At 38.2% G+C, this 18680-nt stretch overlaps 1 protein-coding gene across 8 annotated transcripts in view; it reads left to right on the top strand.

Annotated features, from left to right (window-relative positions):
• Positions 1-18680, top strand: part of SOX6 (SRY-box transcription factor 6) — a 666111-nt gene that overhangs the window by 9938 nt on the left and 637493 nt on the right. The window lies entirely within an intron of this gene.

Below are 18680 nucleotides of genomic sequence, written 5' to 3' on the forward strand. Positions count from 1 at the left end.
GGACAAGTTTAGCGTGGCAGTGTTAGCTGTGCTATGGTGGCGAGGGTGTACCTTTCTTGGTGGGAAGTGGGAACGTGGTTTATTAAGTTGCATTTGCTTTTTATTGAGCCAGTGTAATATTTCATCTTCTTATAGCAGGAGAAAAACACATGAATGAATTTTTTCCACTCTATCAGCCCATAAATGTGTTATGTAGACACTTTGGAGAGGATCTTTCCGGGACACACATCTGAGCACATGGGTTAGTAGGTGAAACATGTAGATTTTTTCCCCCTACATTTTTGAAAACCTCGTAAGTCAAGAGAGATTGTCCATCTTCTTTAAAGAAAGGAAAAAAGTTCAAACAGCCAAAACTCTAAAATTTTCAAACTCTGAAAGCAAGCATGTGCCTCACTTATTATATCTGGTTTAGACCAAAGGCAGTAGGTAACCAGAATCCATTCATTGATTATAGGTCATTAATTCCTTAGGGAAACTGATGTCCTCTGTTGCCGTTCTCATGTACTGCCAATGCCTCCTTTTTCCTGTGTTCTTCCTCCTTATTCCCTTAGTTAGAATGGCAAAATCAGATTGTTTTTGGTTTAGTATTTATCCAGTTTATTGTTGCATTTATTTGTTGTTTTGGAAGTGATGAAAAAGAACTTTGTTCTGGTGTATATGCATTTTTAAATGCAGAAAAGGTTTTCATTTTATTATGGAGCATGATACAAACTCCTATAATAGTATATTGTGTAAGTATCATACTCAACAGTATGCTATTAAAGATATATGTGAGAAATATTATTAATAAAGAAGTATGAAGTACCTGTATATTAAGGTGATTTTATAATGGATTCAGTAATTGAATACCTAGATGAAATGACTTTAATATTGTCTGTTGGGCATTTTTTCATTAGCAGCAGAAAAAAACATTTTTCTTCTTAAGGGAAAAGCATATATTTACAATATGTTAACTAGCAAATCTTTCTTTTATTAGGATGTAAAATATATTAATCTAAATATATATGTGGTAATTTTTGGTGGCATTATTGAGGTTTTATGTCTGTTTCTATTTGACATCTTTTGGGAATTATTGAGTTATTGATCACTGATGAAATTGCTGCGTATATCCATCTTCTACTGAAGAAATCACTGGAAGTTTAAATAATTCTTTTTCAGTTAGTGTAATAGGTAGAGGAGTAAATGAATTTTCTTTTGAACAAGACTTAACCTATATTGAATTTAGCCTTTAGATATTTTCTATACCTCTCAGTTTTGTTAGATTATTTGTCTCTATGTCTCTTTCCATGTTTGAAAGAATTCTGTTAGTGAAAGAACCCATATATATATATATATGTATATATACACACACACACTATATTTTTTTTACTATTAAGAAACAGTATTCTATGAAAGTGTAGTACACTTTTTGGTTTATGTAAGAGCTATTTGAAATACAAGTATAGTTTAGGGATGCATATATATCAATTGATGTTTTTGAAGTTAAGTGAAACATTCCATCAAGCTAATGTGTCTGAGAGTACCATATCAGGCACAGACAGGTACTAGAAATGATAAAACACAGATAACTTAGAGCAAGACGATTTGCAGATGGGTTGTATTATGTGCTGTCATGAGGTTAGACGGGTCATGTTACCACTTTTTTTTTTTTTTGGAAAATTAATCTAGGTTATTTTAGTATTATCAAGTTATGTGGTTATATGAAATTTAATGAGAACAGATTTTCTTACAGGAACCTGCTAAAAAGTGAACAAATAGTCATTACTTTTTAGAGGACGAAATAGACTAGGTTTGATTGTTTCTTGTTAAAGAAAAAAATCTCTCCCCTATTATTTTTTCTAACAAGAAAAATAAAGTGTTAAAACATTTTATGATCTTAACTTGCCTTCACATTTTCTGCTGATTATACCCTGAATGTCAAAACATGCAGGTAAAAAAAAAAAAGCTAATGATTCAGTATAGTATGTGAAAAGCAATTGTTCTTAAATGTATGTACATTTTAAATGTGCAACATATCCTTTCTGCTTGAAGTTTTCCAATTGTTATATGAAAACCAATTGTTTTGGTGAAGTTATAATAGCAACTCATAATCCTCTCATTATATATTCATTATTCGTTCATAGGAAGATTGTTTTTATTTTCCTTGTTCTGTGGAAGAGGGTAAAAGCTTTACAGCTAATCATTTTGTTTAAACATTTAGACAAGCTGTAAATAGTTTAAAATTTGCATTATGGTTTTTTGGTGGAGCTTTTCAAGTTTTAAATATCCATTGTCATAGCTTGGATAAGAATGTCAATTGAAGAATGTGAGTGGAGGTTGTAAAATGGAATATCACTTAAATCTACAACAGAATCTCTCACCTCCAGAAAAGGGTGCTGGTCTGTTTTTCCTCAAATCTGTGGTAGTCTCAAAAAGAGGGAACATGAAACCCTAAAACCTCAGAGAAGCAGTATTGATTCAGTTCTTAACTGCAAATCCTTCATATCATTGCTCAAAATATCCAACTTTACACCAATATTAGCCATTCTTTTTATAGTGACACCATGCTTAGTATAAAACTTCTAAGCACTGAGGTCAGGTGTTGAGATTGGATTCTAGTTTATTTTTTATGAATCAGATAAAGATTTCTGTGCATGAGACCATATGTGAAGATGAGAGAACAAGAACATTTCCATATCAAAGGCAATATATCTGAGGCTGCATGGTAATTAAAATGCAGTGGTTTGGACTCTGTGCACTAGCACTTAAGCAGAGCATTGCCGGGACCTTGTGCATCATGCAGGCGGTTGCCTCTTGCATCCTTCTTGAAATACACTTATAATTTTGTACAAACATTTATGCCAGTCCACACTTTTCTGTGGATAATTTGTATTTCATCCAAACCATTCAAAGTAGAAGTTATTTTTTGAGCTACCCCCTCATTATGGCTTTTGTGCATCAACTATTTTTATTCCAGTTGTTTGTATTTCCTTTTACCAGAATGATGGCTTGTTTATATTCAGAATCTCTTCTTGCTCCTCTAAGACCCCTAATATATCACTCTTATTTTACTATTCACTCAAAAAACTTTCATCTTTAGGAAAGATGTGAGTTATTTTCTGAGGTTAATTGTAGCTGCTGTAATCTATTATAAACTAATAAACCACATTAAAAATCAACTGCCTAGATATTTCTACTTTATAATGCTAATATACTTAGTAATCCTCACTAATTTGCACAGTGCATAATATTAGAAAAAAATGATTTTCAATGCTTAAAGAAGATTTCTGAAATGCTCATTTTTTTACGTTTTAATGACATGAAAATGTGACATTCTCTTTCATACTGCTTCAAGTGAAAAACAATCATTTGAAACTATAGAAATCTTGATCTAAAGAGTTATCTCTTTGCGTTTATAGGGGGATGTTTGATTTTATTTTTAAAGAACTAAGTTATTATCTTAACCTGTAGTTATTTTTGGATAGAATAGTCATATAAGAAATCTCACAATTTGTATTCCAATGTTGCGTATATTTTAGAAATTTTTGCATCTTTGGAAACCAGCTTGAATTTGCTGCTCTGTAATTTTCTGGATTTTCTATTTCCGTGTTTGCTCTTTCTCTACGAACCTTCTGCTGTGGCACATGTGGCAAGGAATTTAGTGGTGTGTTTTATTTACTAAGCTCCCATGGTCTATAAAGCTTTTTAAAGATTTCTCTGGATGGAAGCACCATGTGTTGAAGAAGCCTGAAGTGATAGTACAAAATCTTTTAAGAGGTTTGTGTGTTTTAGCTGTTTCAGATCAAATTACTTAAGTATATTGATTTTATCCTTCTCAATGATGACATATAAATAGGCATATAAGGTAAATTCAAAGTGCATTATATGATGTACATATTAAAGTGTATGCAAACATTTTATGTTCTCTCAGTTCAAGTTCTGTCTTGATCTCTGTTTTCACCAAAAAATCTCACAAGATAACCCTTTAAATGATCTGTTATCCCTGCTACCTTCAATATTTTGTTGTTCTTGCCCATTATAAGGAGACAACTTGAATTATCTGTCTTTAATATATTCATTCAAATACAAAAATGGACTTTAGTATTATTTATGACTTTGACTTTCCTGAACACAGTATCTTTGGTTTGGGAAGTAGTTCTTTAAAATTAGATAAAGATTCTTCATTCTCAAAGAATACACAAGCCCAATATATGGGGGAAAAAAAAGAAAATAAAATACAACAGTTTATTTTTTATTTTATTTTTTAAATGAAGAGCATAGGTTTTGTGGCAGGCATTTGATTTAGCAGTTAAAATGTCATTTGGGACACCTGCATCCCAAATCGGACTGCCTAGGTTTTAAGTCCAGGCTCTGCTCCCCATTCCAACTTTCTGCTGATGGACAACCTTGTGATGGCAGCAGGTGATGGTACTTGCCACTCATACAGGAGACCTGGAATGAGTTCTGGGTTCCTAGCTTCAGGCTGGCATTTGGGGAGTGCATTAATGTATGGGAGCTCTGTCTCTCTGTCAAATACATATATGCATAGATACATACATACTGAAGGCTTCAAATAGGACTTATTCTCAGGCATGGTGATATGTGCTTTGTTTTATAACTTATAAACAGGTCATTAGGTAATGCAATTGAGCCATTAATAAGTTCTAGGAACACTGAAAGTCATTTCTATAGTACTAGATTTTTATTCCTTAAGGATTTTTTCCTTCTATTGAAGATTTAATATTTGGTAGGTAGAAAAACTTTAGGTTCAGCTGTCTTGGTGCTCAGGTGTCTTGGTAGAACTGGTAAGAATGCTGTAACTAGGAGAGAATAGTTCATTGTTCTTTCTTGAGAATGTTGTGGTTTTCTCAGAAATAATATCCGACTGACCCCATAGGGTTTAAACATTCTGTGCAAGAGAAGTCAGCCTTCTCTCCCCCAAAATACCCATGGTATAGTTCATAAGCCTCAATTTCTTAACATGAAAAATGGGAACAATAATAATAACCACATTGTAAGGCTACTGTGAGCATTCAGTGAGATAAATGAGTGTAAAGCACTAAACGTAGGGATTCATATAAAATTAAAAAATGTATATTATCTATTTTAAGAAAAGACATATTTATTTGAAAGGCAGAGTTAGAGGGAGAAGGGTAGAGACACACAGAGTGGTGGTTCACTTCCTAAATGGCTTCAATGGCTGGGGCTGATTAAGGCTGAAGCCAGGAGCCAGGAACTCCATCAGGATCTCCCACATAAATGGCAGGGGCCCAAGTACTTGGGCATCCTCTGCTGCTTTCCTAGGCACACTAGCAGGGAGCTGGATTGGAAGCATCACAGGTGGTGGCTTAACCTACTACGTCACAATGCCATCCGCTTTATTATCTGTTATTGTTGAAATGGCACTATAAACATCTGATTTCCCATACTAAGTTCACAACACATTTGCTATATAATCTTTGGCAAGTTACATAACCTGTTGCTTTTCCTCTTGTATAAAATAGATATTGCAGTATAGGTTCTTTCCTGGAAAGGAGAACTCATCTGGAAGACAGGGTAGAGTTGCAGGTGACTAAATGTTGAGTTTGAGTGTACAACCTCTCAGATTCGACAAAACTCCAATTCTGAGGACTGGAGGATTTTGAAATGTCGTTCCTACTGTCATCTTCCACAGGGTATTGATCACCTTTTCTCTATTCTAATCAATTAAGATGTGTTCTTTATTTTGAAAGCCTGTAAAGAAGAAGATTTTATAATGTTATGAATATAAATGATCAATAACAGAAATTTTTTAATGTCAGATCTACAGACCTCAATCTGTTTCTCCTATTTTCATTTTAAGAGAAAATGGAAACAGAATTCTTCTTCATTTGAATAACAAAGCTGTGTATGTGAAGACCAAATTAAACTTGCAATTTTTATTACTTGATTCTTCCCTTTAGGTCTTTATTTCTTAAATTAGTGTGTGATCTTGGAAAAGTTACGCAGCTTCTCTAAGTTTCATCTTCCTCGTTTTGAATGTGAGGATGGTGATAGAATATATTCTCTAGGATTGTTGGGGAGATTGAGTTTGAAGATGCTGTATATGAAAATATGTAGAACAGTTCTGGACAATTATGTTAGGATAAATTGGCAGTGGTTGTGTGATCAGAAGTAGAACCATGCAACAAGAAGGGCTTTTAATCCTCTTGTTTTTTGTAGACCTCCTCAGTTTTTTTAGTGCTTCATTCAATAAAAGGTATGTGGGGTAGATAAACTTACCAGTCGTACTAACTTCCTACTTGATATGAATAAATGTTTCAATTGGGTTTTGCTTCAGGATATTATTTACTCCAAACAAAGTTTGTATGTCATAAATTAGGACTGGCTTTTTCCCAATCTCTTCAATACAATGTCAGGGCTCGTTCATTTTATCTTCATACTTACTTCCAGAGCCAAACCATTGCTGTGTTTCTCATACACCAATTTAAGTGAACAATACCATGCTGATCAGAAGCATTCAATATCAGTTCTATATATATATGATTAATAACAATTGGAAATCTACTTAACTGTTGCATAGTAAGTGTGGCTAGTTTGATAGGCAACGATCTTTCAAAAATATGAGGTTCATGAGGGAGGATCAATAAAAGGATCCTTGATGGCGAAAGGTTGGGGACCAATCGATCACATTTCAAAGATGAAAATGCATGGTCCTAGTGAAGAGCTTTGAATTTAGGTGATTCTGTGCAGTGTGCTAATTGCTCTAGTGACGATATGTGCAAGAGCAGAAGTAACTGTGTCAGGGAAAGCTTCTAGTAGGAGGTGGCTTTTGATCTGTGATTTAAAGGATGATTAGGAATAGGTTTCAGGTAACATCCTAAAAAGCATTGAACATGGGAGAACATTTGTTAGCATTACTAACTGTTCTGTGGGTCTGATTCTGAAATGTCTTTTCTTTTTTTTTTTTTTTTAAAAAAAAGATTATTTATTTGAAAGGCAGAGTTACAGAGAGGAGGACACACACACACACACGGGAGAGAGAGAGAGAGAGAAAGAGAAAGAGAGAGAAATATTTTCCATCTGCTGGTTCACTCTCCAAATGATCACAATTGCCAGGGCTGGGCCAAGTCAAAGCTAGGAGCCAGGAGCTTCATCCGGTTCTCCAGCATGGGTGCAGGGGCCGTCTTCTGCTGCTTTTCTAGACTGTTAGCAGGGAGCTGGTTTGGAAGTGGAGCAGCCAGGAATTCTAACTGGCCCCCATATGGAATGCTGGCATCACAGATGATGGCTTAACCCTCTGTGCCACAGTGCTAGCCTCTGAAATATCTTATATGTAAGTCTTTGTGACTTCTAGAAAGGCTGCCTTGAATGTAATATGGCTGTAGGCCAGCTACTTAACCAGTGCATTTCTCTTTCTTAGCTTGGTTTTGTGGTCTGGGACATAGTACATTTTAAGGTATGAAGGTAATTTAAGAAGTGGCCTTTTAACATATAAACTGATTAGTAGGACTATTAAGCTAATAAAATCTTATATTTTTCACTGTAATATTTTTCCCCAATTGACAAGCATAGTCTTAGAGACTTATATCTGAAAACTTAGAACTTGGTGTTATTTTTAAATTTCTCTTATATATTGCAGATCTTTAGATGCCTATAATGAAGTACTTCCAACCATAAAGTTGGCACTTCATAAATTCCTTTTTTTTTATTGAGAGATAACATGAAAATAAATCCTCAGAGTAATTTTAACTTTTGGGAAAAATACGAATTATTATTATGCAATAATGATGATGAAACAGTAGCAGTTGCAGAAGCAAGAGTGGTGACAACTCCTCTCTACTTCTGAGAAATTTAAGATTGGGAACTTAAATCCAATCTTTTTTAAAAATATTTTTAATTTATTTGACAGGCAAAATTGCAGACAGTGTGAGAGTGAGAGAAACAGAGAGAAAGGTCTCCCCAAATGGCTGCAACGGCCAGAGCTGCGCCAATCCGAAGCCAGGAGCCAGGTGCTTCCTCCCAGTCTCCTATGCGGGTGCAGGGGGCCAAGCACTTGGGCCATCCTCCACTGCTTTCCCAGGCCACAGCAGAGAGCTGGACTAGAACTGGAGCCCATATGAGATGCTGGCACCTCAGGCAGAGGATTAACCTAGTGAGCCATGGCGCTGGCCCCAAATCCAATTTTTTAGTTTGTAATCTGGAATCCTGTGTTTTCTAGTAACTTTCTGAATATCTTTTTTTCCTGCTGAGCTTATGAAGTTTATTTTCTGTTTTTGGTTCGGAATTTCTCTGCTGTTTCATAACTTATTTCTCCAAATTAAAAATACCTATCGAGATTTTGCAACTAATATGGTTTTGAACCATAGTCACTTTCTGAAAAGGGGTCAGTTGTCACACAGCGTAGAGAAATGATGGCCTTGGTTTCCAGTGGCATGTCGTTTTCTCTACAACTTCGGCATGCTGGAAACTTGGATTATGGATAATATCGTTAAAAATGGTAAAAATCTCTACTTTAAAAAGAAAGGTTCTTGGACCAGGTGTTTGGCATAGTGATTAAGTCATTGCTTAGATTGCCTGCATCTCGTATCAGATGCCTGGTTCAAACCATGGCTCTGCTCTCCATTTTAGTTTCCTGCTAATCTGCCTCCTTAGAGACCAGCAAGTGATGGATTGAGTAGTTGGGTCCCTGCCATCCACATGGAAGACCTGGATTGAGTTCCTTGTTCCAGGCTTCAGTCTGGTCCAGTTGTGTGCATTTGGAGAGTGAACCAGTGGATGCGAGATCGCTATCTGTCTCTTTGATTCTGTCTCTCTGCCTTTCAAGTAAAGTAAATCAATAAAAATTAAAACAAGAAAGGCTATGAATTTGAGTAAAGTAGGGGAGAAGATGTGAGAGTTGTAGAAAACAGTTATGACATTCCCTTAGTCATATTAAATTAGTTATGATGCTTTAAAGGATATTTTCCTTTAAGACATTCGGTTGAGCTCTTTAATAAGAAACAAAAACCTAAACTAAGGTAAAATAAAAATAGAAATAGTACATCATCTGATGAAAGTTTAAATAATTTGGAACACCATGTATTTGTTAACTGAGTCTTAGGAACATTTGTTACTCTTGAGTCTGAAGACCCAGCTATGTGAGTGTGCTTTAAAATGTTTGTGGAGAATTGGAATTAAATGATAAATTTGTTTTGGTGCAAAACACGTTTGAAATCCATGCATAGTTTTTTTTTTCATAATATGCATTTTCATGAACTTTTTTTAGACCTTTCATGTACATGAATTTCAAAAATTCTTTGCACCAAACTTTTTTTTTCATAAATGTGAATTTACAAAGTGCAACTTTTGTGTTGTTGTGGCTCTCCACCCCAACCTCCCTCCCTCCCGTGGCCCTCCCCTCTCCCTCGCCCTCTCCCATCCCACCCTTTATCGAGTTTCATTTTCAATTACCTTCATATACTGAAGATCAACTTAGTATATACTAAGCAAGGATTTCAACAGGCTGCACTCACACAACCGCGCAAGGTATAGGGTATTGTTTGACTAGTAGTGTTTTTAAGTTTCATAGTAAAACACATTAAGGACAGAGATCCTACGTGGGGAGCATGTCCCCAGTGACTCCCGTTGTTGATTTAACAATTGGCACTCTTATTTATGACGTCAGCAATCACCCGAGACTCTTGCTATGAGCTGTCTAGGCTATGGAAGTCCCTTGAGTTCACCGACTCTGAACTTGTTTAGTCAAGGCCGTGTCACAGTGGAGGTTCCTTCCTCCCTTCAGAGAAAGGCGCCTCTCTCCTTGATGGCCTGTTCCTTCTGCTGGGGTCTTGTTCACCAGGATCTTTCATTTAGATTGTTTTTTGCCACCGTGTCATGGCTTTCCATGCCTGTGAGACTCTCATGGACCTTTTAGCCAGATCCGAATGTCCCAAGGGTTGATTCTGAGGTAGGAGTGCTGTTTTGGGCGTTTGCCATTCTATGAGTCTGCTGTGTGTCCTGCTTCCCCCGCAGGATCGTTCTCTCCCTTTTAATTCTATCCTTCATTATTTGCTTACACTGTGTCTTATTTGTGAAATCTCTTTGACACATACCCTATCTTTTTAATTGGTTGTGTATTTTTTTTTTTTTTTGACAGGCAGAGTGGATAGTGAGAGAGAGAGAGACAGAGAGAAAGGTCTTCCTTTTTGCTGCTGGTTCACCCTCCAATGGCCGCTGTGGCCGGTGCATCGCATCTCGCTGATCCGAAGGCAGGAGCCAGGTGCTTCTCCTGGTCTCCCATGGGGTGCAGGGCCCAAGCACTTGGGCCATCCTCCACTGCACTCCCGGGCCACAGCAGAGAGCTGGCCTGGAAGAGGGGCAACCGGGATAGAATCCGGCGCCCCAACCGGGACTAGAACCCGGTGTGCCGGCGCCGCAAGGCGGAGGATTAGCCTGTTAAGCCATGGCGCCGGCCTGGTTGTGTATTTATACTTACCACTTTACCAAGTGCGCTGACATTGCACCAAACTTTTTGAAGTACCCTTGCATACATTGGAGGACAAAATGTGACTATTTAATATTTTCTCAGATTTAGTCCTTCCCCACCATAAAAATGCACAAGGAAAATAAATATATTGAGGAGTTTTTTTAAACAAAAGATTTATTTATTATTTGAAAGGCAGAATTACACACACACACACACACAGATTGAGAGAGAGAGAGAGAGAGAGAGAGAGAGAGTGCTCCCCAAATGGCTACCATGACTGGAGCTGTGTCAAGCTGAAGCCGGGAGCCTGAAACTCCATCCATTCTGGTCTCCCTCAGGGGTGCAGGGACCCAAGCACTTGCTATCCTCTACTTCCTTCCCAGGTACATTATCTGGGAGCTGGATGGGAAGTGGAGCAGCCAGCACTCAAACCGTTGCTTCTATATGGGATGCTGGTGTCACAGGTACTCTATTATGGGATGCTGGTGTCACAAGTGGCAGCTTAACCCACTGCAGCATGACACTGTCCCCAGTATGTTGAGTTTTTTTTTTTTTTTCCCAAAGAAACCTTTTTTAAGGAATACAAACTTCACATTTCCTAAATACAACTTTAGGGATATAGTGAATGTTGAGGTTTTAAAAAGAATTTTAATCTTGGAATCCCTAAGGCTCATAAATGTCATATTTAATTTTTGTTATAACATTATTGGTTGTTATTAAATGAAATTATTTTTTCTGAGGTCAGATACGTTAGATTTTTCCAGAAATTGGGTCCAGGAAATGCCTTCATTTGTACTTTTGGATTGGTTGGTGTGGTTTACAGGTATGCTAAGGTAGGGTCATGTACATTGAATGCTTTTCTGTTTTAAATTGTGTGGCTCTTTGTAACAGGCATCTTTTCTCCGAGGCGACTGAGTATATGGCAGTCCGTACTGGGGGAGCGGGAGGCTAGTGAGTTTGGGGAGTCAAATCCTTATGTATGGTATGACAGGGAAAGAATGGAAAATCACTTGGCTTTGAATTATGACATGTTGGGCTCTTTTCCAAAGCACTCATAATTGGCCATGTGTTAATTTTGAAGTTTTGTGTGTGTGTGTATCTGTATGTGTGTGTGTTTCCACTTGGAAAACTCATTACTGTTACCAGGAACTGTGTGGGAACATGTATGGAAAAGTATGGCCCTTCATAGTCTATGTTCCTTTTTTTCTTTTGTATTTCCCTAACACCACTTTCACATCTTTGAGTTGTTACTCTTCTTCCTTTTTGATCTGTGCACTGGTTTTTGAATTAAAATGTTAATAAAATAGGATATTTGAATCAGTGTCCTTTCCATTTTATGATGCTGTAATGATAATGGATTTTTTGTTTTGCTTATTTAACAAGTTTATATCTGAGATATTATTTTCAGTGCCCGAGGTCAAAGTGGTAGAATTTAGGATGTTCACAAAGCTTAAGATAGAGATCTTAGGTGCTTTGGGTAGTCTAAGTGCACATTTGGAGAATATTATTGGCAAAGGTGAGTCTTAAAGAATTCCATTGGAAAGACAGTTTTAAGGCTTATTTGGGAAGACTTTTGACATAACACAATAGTCATCTCCAAACATTCTGGATAGAACATACTATCAGCAGAATGTTTATGAGCATGTGACCTAAGATAAATGCATGTGTATTTAAAATTGTGGATGTATTGTTGTGCTAATATTTTCCATATAAGTAGATATTAAAAATAAAGAGATATAGATGAAATAAATCTTTTAAAACTAATCATGATCCCCCAAACTCTAGAATTGAATATGCTTTCTTAGTCCTAAAAGTCTTGGTTTAATTCTGTGTGAAATGATTTAAAGATCTGATTCTAAGTTCAGTTTATTTTGGTAGTTTTTATTTTTAAAAGATTTATTTATTTATTTGAAAGTCAGAGTTACACAGAGAGAGGAGAGGCAGAGAGAGAGAGGTCTGACGTCCGCTGGTTCACTCCCTAATTGGCCACAACGGCCGGAGCTGCACCAATCTGAAGCCAGGAGCCAGGAGCTTCCTCCGGGTCTCCCATGCGAGTGCAGGGGTGCAAGGACTTGGGCCATCTTCTACTGCTTTTCCAGGCCGCCGCAGAGAGCTGGGTCGGAAGTGGAGCAGCTGGCACTTGAACCGGCGCCCATATGGGATGCTGGCGCGTCAGGCCAGAGATTAATCTGCTGTGCCACAGCGCCGGCCCTGGTACATATTTTTAATATTGCTATAGCTGAAAATGATATCTTAAAAATAAAAATAGATACAAATGGAAGAAATCCATCATTGATCACACTTATTAACTTGCGATACAAACCTTTTAATCCCATGTGCAAAACATTCAAAGAGTTTTGTTAAAATTTGGGGAGTAAATCTGTCTCCTTTTGCCTGTGAAGTTGAAGGCATAATATTCTCGTATTTTTAATAAATGAACTCGAAATCCCTGAAACTTTTTGGAACATCATTAAGCAGGTTGCAATATTCTGTTGCCAATTTAAAACTGGAAACAGATGAGAATTTCTGTAAGTTGATATAGACCTAAAATTTTTGGTAATAAAATCATACAATGATGGAATCATCCTGAACATATCTTTAAAATATTTTTTCATATAATGAATGTGTTTTGAAAAGTATTTACTTTCTCATTTGTTAAAATATCACTTTAACCTTGAAGAGATAGTTGGTTGTTTGCTTACTTGATGTTTCTACCCAAATGTCTATGTCTGTCCATTTTTCCATCCATCCATCTAATCTGAGTACTTGTTAATACATACTCACAATTTCATGACATCACATGAGAGTATGTTTGGTATATTGGTATTTTTGTACTTTACCCTTAAGTTTGGAAACTGCCACAAGTTAATAGTGGAACCTCTGGGTGGTGCAAACAATTCTGAGGGTTACTTTTCATATCATTTCAAAGCAGTTGATTTTATTGTGCTTTACATGTCTATTTTAAAAATTAATTCTGTTATTGTATAGCACCAGCCTTCAACGTTTTGCTGCAATTGCTTGGCTATGGATAACGTAGTTAGAGAAGTTCATGGCTCTATCTCTGTAATCTTATCCTCTGCCCCACCCACCTTGCTTTTTTTCTTTTAGTTCAGCCAGGGCATCCATGCTTACACTTTCTTGGTTTTTCTCTAAAAGTGGTTTTTATTTTAAAAGAGTAGCTTACTGTTAGATTCTGTCTTCTCTAGTACATGTTTTAGTGGCTTACTCAAAAGTACAGCCTTTCCTATCAAATATCTTAAACGTAGGCATGTAGAGAAATATGTACATTTCTTCCTCTGAAAAAGCATGCTTCCTACCTGACATTTTTTTTTCAAGTCTTCATTCAAATTTTCTGTTCTTTGTTCAGCATGGTGGTAGCACCGTTGTACAACCCCAGTGGACATCAGTCATAGAGCATTCTAGGAAAATGGTTACTCCAGATTTGTGCAGTAAGCAGCTCTGTTTTTTAATTAAGGGGAAGATGTTTTAAAATTTCTTCTCTATGGTTTATACATTATTTTAACCTTTTAAAAATAGTAGCAGGAAAAACAAGTGACTTTCTAATAGCATACAACTTTATGTCTTCTGTGAATTTCAAAAGAGATTTCTAAACATTTAACATTAAGTTTAGTGAAATTATATATAAAATACCAAATTGAGTATCATATCATTTTAAGCATCATTGGAAAATTGCAGAAAGAATTTATATCTGTGTGCTTAGTTTCCAGATGTCTCACTGATTGTAAAGGTTTCATTTTCTTATTATTTAACATTTCGAAGTACAATAGGGCAAGGTGCATTGTTAATATTACTAGATATAAATCTGTATTTCAAACTATCTTCTTGATAATTAAAAAATGTTTTTTTTGTTAGATCTGCTTGGATCATAGTTGTTTCTATCCTGTAATGTATCTTCCCAAGAGCTCCTACTAACAGGACAAGTGTCAGGTTGGTCATGGTTTATTGTCACTGAGGTCTGCATTATTAATAGAGTATTGTAATCAAGCTGTGGTTTTTTTTTTTTTTTGAGAAGAATCTTCTTAAACCAGCTTGCACTTTGTTCAGAGTTAATTTAGTTAAAAACTACATGGTAATATCTACAACCAGTCTCCTTTTTTTATTCAGTACAGAAGTGACATATTTGACATATAGACCTGGTGTGTCAATCTGTATTTAAATTTAATCGATCTAGGTTTCTGAAATTTTAAATAAATAAAAATATGTTTATATAGTGTTCTTCTGGGATGTGTGTACCCACTTTGGAGATTTTATTTTTATTCATTTATTTTTAAAAAATATTTATTTATTTATTTGAAAGGCAGAGTTACAGAGAGGCAGAGGCAGAGAGAGAGGTCTTCCATCTGCTGGTTCATTCCCCAGATGGCCACAATGGCCAGAGCTGTGCCAATCTGAAGTCAGGAGCCAGGAGCTTCCTCCAGGTCTCCTATGCAGGTGCAGGGGCCCAAGGACTTGCGCCATCTTCCATTGCTTTCCCAGGCCACAGCAGAGAGCTGGATCAGAAGTGGAGCAGCCAGGACTAGAAGCGGCGCCCATATGGGATGCCGGCACTGCAGGCTGCAGCTTTACCTGCTTCACCACAGCGCCGGCCCCGCAGACAACTTTTGAAAGAGTGAAATTCCACAATGTGTTACTGGACAGTGCTCTTGCTTTCTGATCCAAAGTGTCTAATGAGAACTTTATGAAGGAAGCCAATAGTAACATCTGAGGAATTGTGTCTGAAAGAGATTGGGTTTGCTGAGATAGGTGAGGCATTGGGACACTGCCATCAATTCGTTGCATGTGTTTGGCTAGGCTGGCAGCAGTGACCAGTGCCAGGTTTTTTGAGTGTGGTTTATGTCATCAACAGAGTTGGCTGTCTTCGAAATCTGTTAGTTAACCTCTTTCAGAATCTTAGAGTGCAACTATCCCTCAAGAGGAGGAGGATAAAGGGGTCTCTAGGAGTTTTTGTTTTTTAAAAAAGGGCCCTCTATTTTAATTGAGATTGTAGTTCTCCTCTCCACCAGTTTTTTTTTTAAAGATTTATTTATTTTACTTTGAAAGTCAGAGTTACACAGAAAGAAGAAGAGGGGGAGAGAGAGAGAGAGAGAGAGAGAGAGAGAGAGAGAGAGAGAGAGAGAGAGAGAGTCTTCCATCCGCTGGTTCACTCCCCAAATGACCGCAACAGCCAGAGCTGCTGATCTGAAGCCAGGAGCCAGGAGCTTCTTCCGGGTCTCCCACATGGGTGCAGGGGCTCAAGGACTTAGGCCATGTTCTACTGCTTTTCCAGGCCACAGCAGAGAGCTGGATCAAAAGTGGAGCAGCCAGGTCTTGAACTGGCACCCACATGGGATGCCGAAGCTGCAGGAGGCGGCTTTACCCGCTATGCCACAGTGCTGGCCCCTCCTACCAGTTTTTTGAAGCACATAAAAGATGAACAGATTTCAAGTTTTCTCATTTTATTTACAGTACCCGTTTATTGTTATGGATGGAGGGAATGTTGAGTAATGAAATGGATGCTAAACATGTTATACAGTTACCATGTACCAGAATATTTATGGGACTTTAGTAAGATGGAGATAGTTGTATTACCTGTTACATAGTTTTGAGACATTTCAATTAGCTAATACATTTGAAAGAGTGCTTGATAGGTTGTAAGCTCTTTTTTTTTTTGATTTATTCATTTATTTGAAAGTCAGAGTTACACAGAGAGAGAAGGAAAGGCAGAGAGAAAGAGAGAGGTTTATTTTTTTTTTTTTTTTTTTTTTTTTTTTTTTTTGGACAGGCAGAGTGGACAGTGAGAGAGACAGAGAGAAAGGTCTTCCTTTGCCATTGGTTCACCCTCCAATGGCCGCTGCGGCCGGTGCATCTCGCCAAGCCGAAGCCAGGAGCCAGGTGCTTCCTCCTGGTCTCCCATGCGGGTGCAGGGCCCAAGCACTTGGGCCATTCTCCACTGCCTTCCCGGGCCATAGCAGAGAGCTGGCCTGGAAGAGGGGCAACCGGGATAGAATCCAGTGCCCCAACCGGGACTAGAACCCGGTGTGCTGGCGCCGCAAGGCGGAGGATTAGTCTGTTAAGCCATGGCGCCGGCCCGGGTTGTAAGCTCTTTTTAAACATTAGATATTATTATCTTGTTACTTAATTTTTTTGACAGGCAGAGTTAGACAGTGAGAGAGAGAGAGAGAGAAAGACAGACAGAGAGAAAGGTCCTCCTTTTTCCGTTGGTTCACCCCCCAAGTGGCCAATACGGCTGGCGCGCTGTGGCAGGCGTGTTGCACCCATCGGAAGCCAGGACCAGGTGCTTCCTCCTGGTCTCCCATGCGGGTGCAGGGCCCATGCACTTGGGCCATCCTCCACTGCCTTCCCAGGCCACAGCAGAGAGCTGGACTGGAAGAGGAGCAACCGGGCAGAATCCGGCGCCCCAGCCGGGACTAGAACCCTGGATGCCAGTGCTGCAGGTGGAGGATTAGCCAAGTGAACTGTGGCTCTGGTCATCTTGTTATTTAATTTACACAACAGATGTCATTTGGGAGGCAGATGTCATTATCTCTGTTTTATAGAAAAGGAAATTAATGTTTAGGAAGGGAAAATGACTTGCCCAAGGTCACATTTCCATTAAGTGGCAGAACTATAATCTAAACCTAAATATTCTGGCTTGAAGTTCCATAGTATTTATACTATGTCATACAGCTGCCTCTAACAGTCAAGTCAAGAGATTTCACCTAGGTTATCTTGAAGCCTAGGTAATCAAGGTAATCAGGAGCTGAACATATTATTAGTGGTGTTGAATTTCAGTAGGTTTGGTTATTAAGCACAGTCCTCAGCTTTACTTGGCAAGATTTTAACAGAAATTCATGTATATTAGAACCATGTCCTCACTTTGCGCAGTTCTAATCTCAACTTCACACAGTTCTGATATCATGATTTGATGATAGTTGTTATAGAAGCATGCACAGTAAAAACCAAGGACTACCTGTATTTCTATCAGCTTCACATTCACATACAGAAATCATTAAATTCTCTCTCCTTTACACCATTTAGATGGTTCATTTTTGTTTGATGACTGATTACCCTTTTCTTTCAAGGTTCTACTGCTCAGGGAGACCACTGTGTTGAATAAGTAAGTTCTTAAAGGTCTCTGATGATTGGCTCTTGGCTTATATGCACATCATCTCTGACATTTATTGTACCCAGTAGTAGATCTGCCTCTGCATTTGGATAGATACATCTGTTTTCTTCTCTTCTCTTTTTTTTTTATTTAATCTCTTCCCACCTCCCCATACATGTCTAAGCTTCTTTCTGAATTGATTCATTGCTTTCTATCAGCTTCAGCAATGGACAAGAAAGACAGTGAGGCCAGTTATCTCTCAGTTAGTGTTTTATTATATTGAAGATAATGTATTGCAGGCCGGCGCCGTGGCTCACTTGGCTAATCCTCCGCCTGTGGCGCCGGCACCCTGGGTTCTAGTCCTGGTTGGGGCGCTGGGTACTAGTCCCGGTTGCTCCTCTTCCAGGCCAGCTCCTGCTGTGGCCCGGGAGGGCAGTGGAGGATGGAACAAGTGCTTGGGCCCCTGCACCCACATGGGAGACCAGGAGGAAGCACCTGCTCCTGGTTTCGGATCGGCACATTTGGCCATTTGGGGGGTGAACCAACAGAAAAAGGAGGACCTGTCTCTCTCTCACTATTATAAGTCTCTCTCTGTCTCACTCTCTCACTGTCTAACTCTGCCTGTCAAAAAAAAAAAAAGTGATGTATTGCAGTAGACAGTGGGCAGTCATTAAGCAAGAACTGGGTCTATTTAAATTTCTTTTTAGATATAGATGCTTGAATTATTTTTAAACACTTAGTAATCATTTCATCCTGAATGTTATGCATGCTTGTCAGTTGTGGAACAATGTACTATTGAAAATATTGAAGCTTTGAATTTCCTCTTGACCCCAAAGTTTAAAATGTTCTTTTTCCTTGACTTTTTTTGTTTTTCAAAGATTTTATTTATTTATTTGAGAGGTGGAGTTAGAGAGAGAGGGAGAGACAGAGAGAAAGGTCTTCCATCCACTGGTTCACTCCCAAATGGCCACAATGATCGGAACTGCATTGATCCAAAGCCAGAAGCCAAGAGCTTCTTCCCAGTCTTCCACATGGATGCAGGGGCCCTGGGCCATCTTCTACTGCTTTCCCAGACCACAGCAGAGAGCTGGATCAGAAGAGGAGCAGCTGGGACTAGAACTGGCTCCCATATGGGATGCCTGTGCCACA

The sequence above is a fragment of the Lepus europaeus genome, chromosome 7 (assembly GCF_033115175.1).
Source record: "Lepus europaeus isolate LE1 chromosome 7, mLepTim1.pri, whole genome shotgun sequence".
NCBI classification, from domain to species: Eukaryota; Metazoa; Chordata; class Mammalia; order Lagomorpha; family Leporidae; genus Lepus; species Lepus europaeus.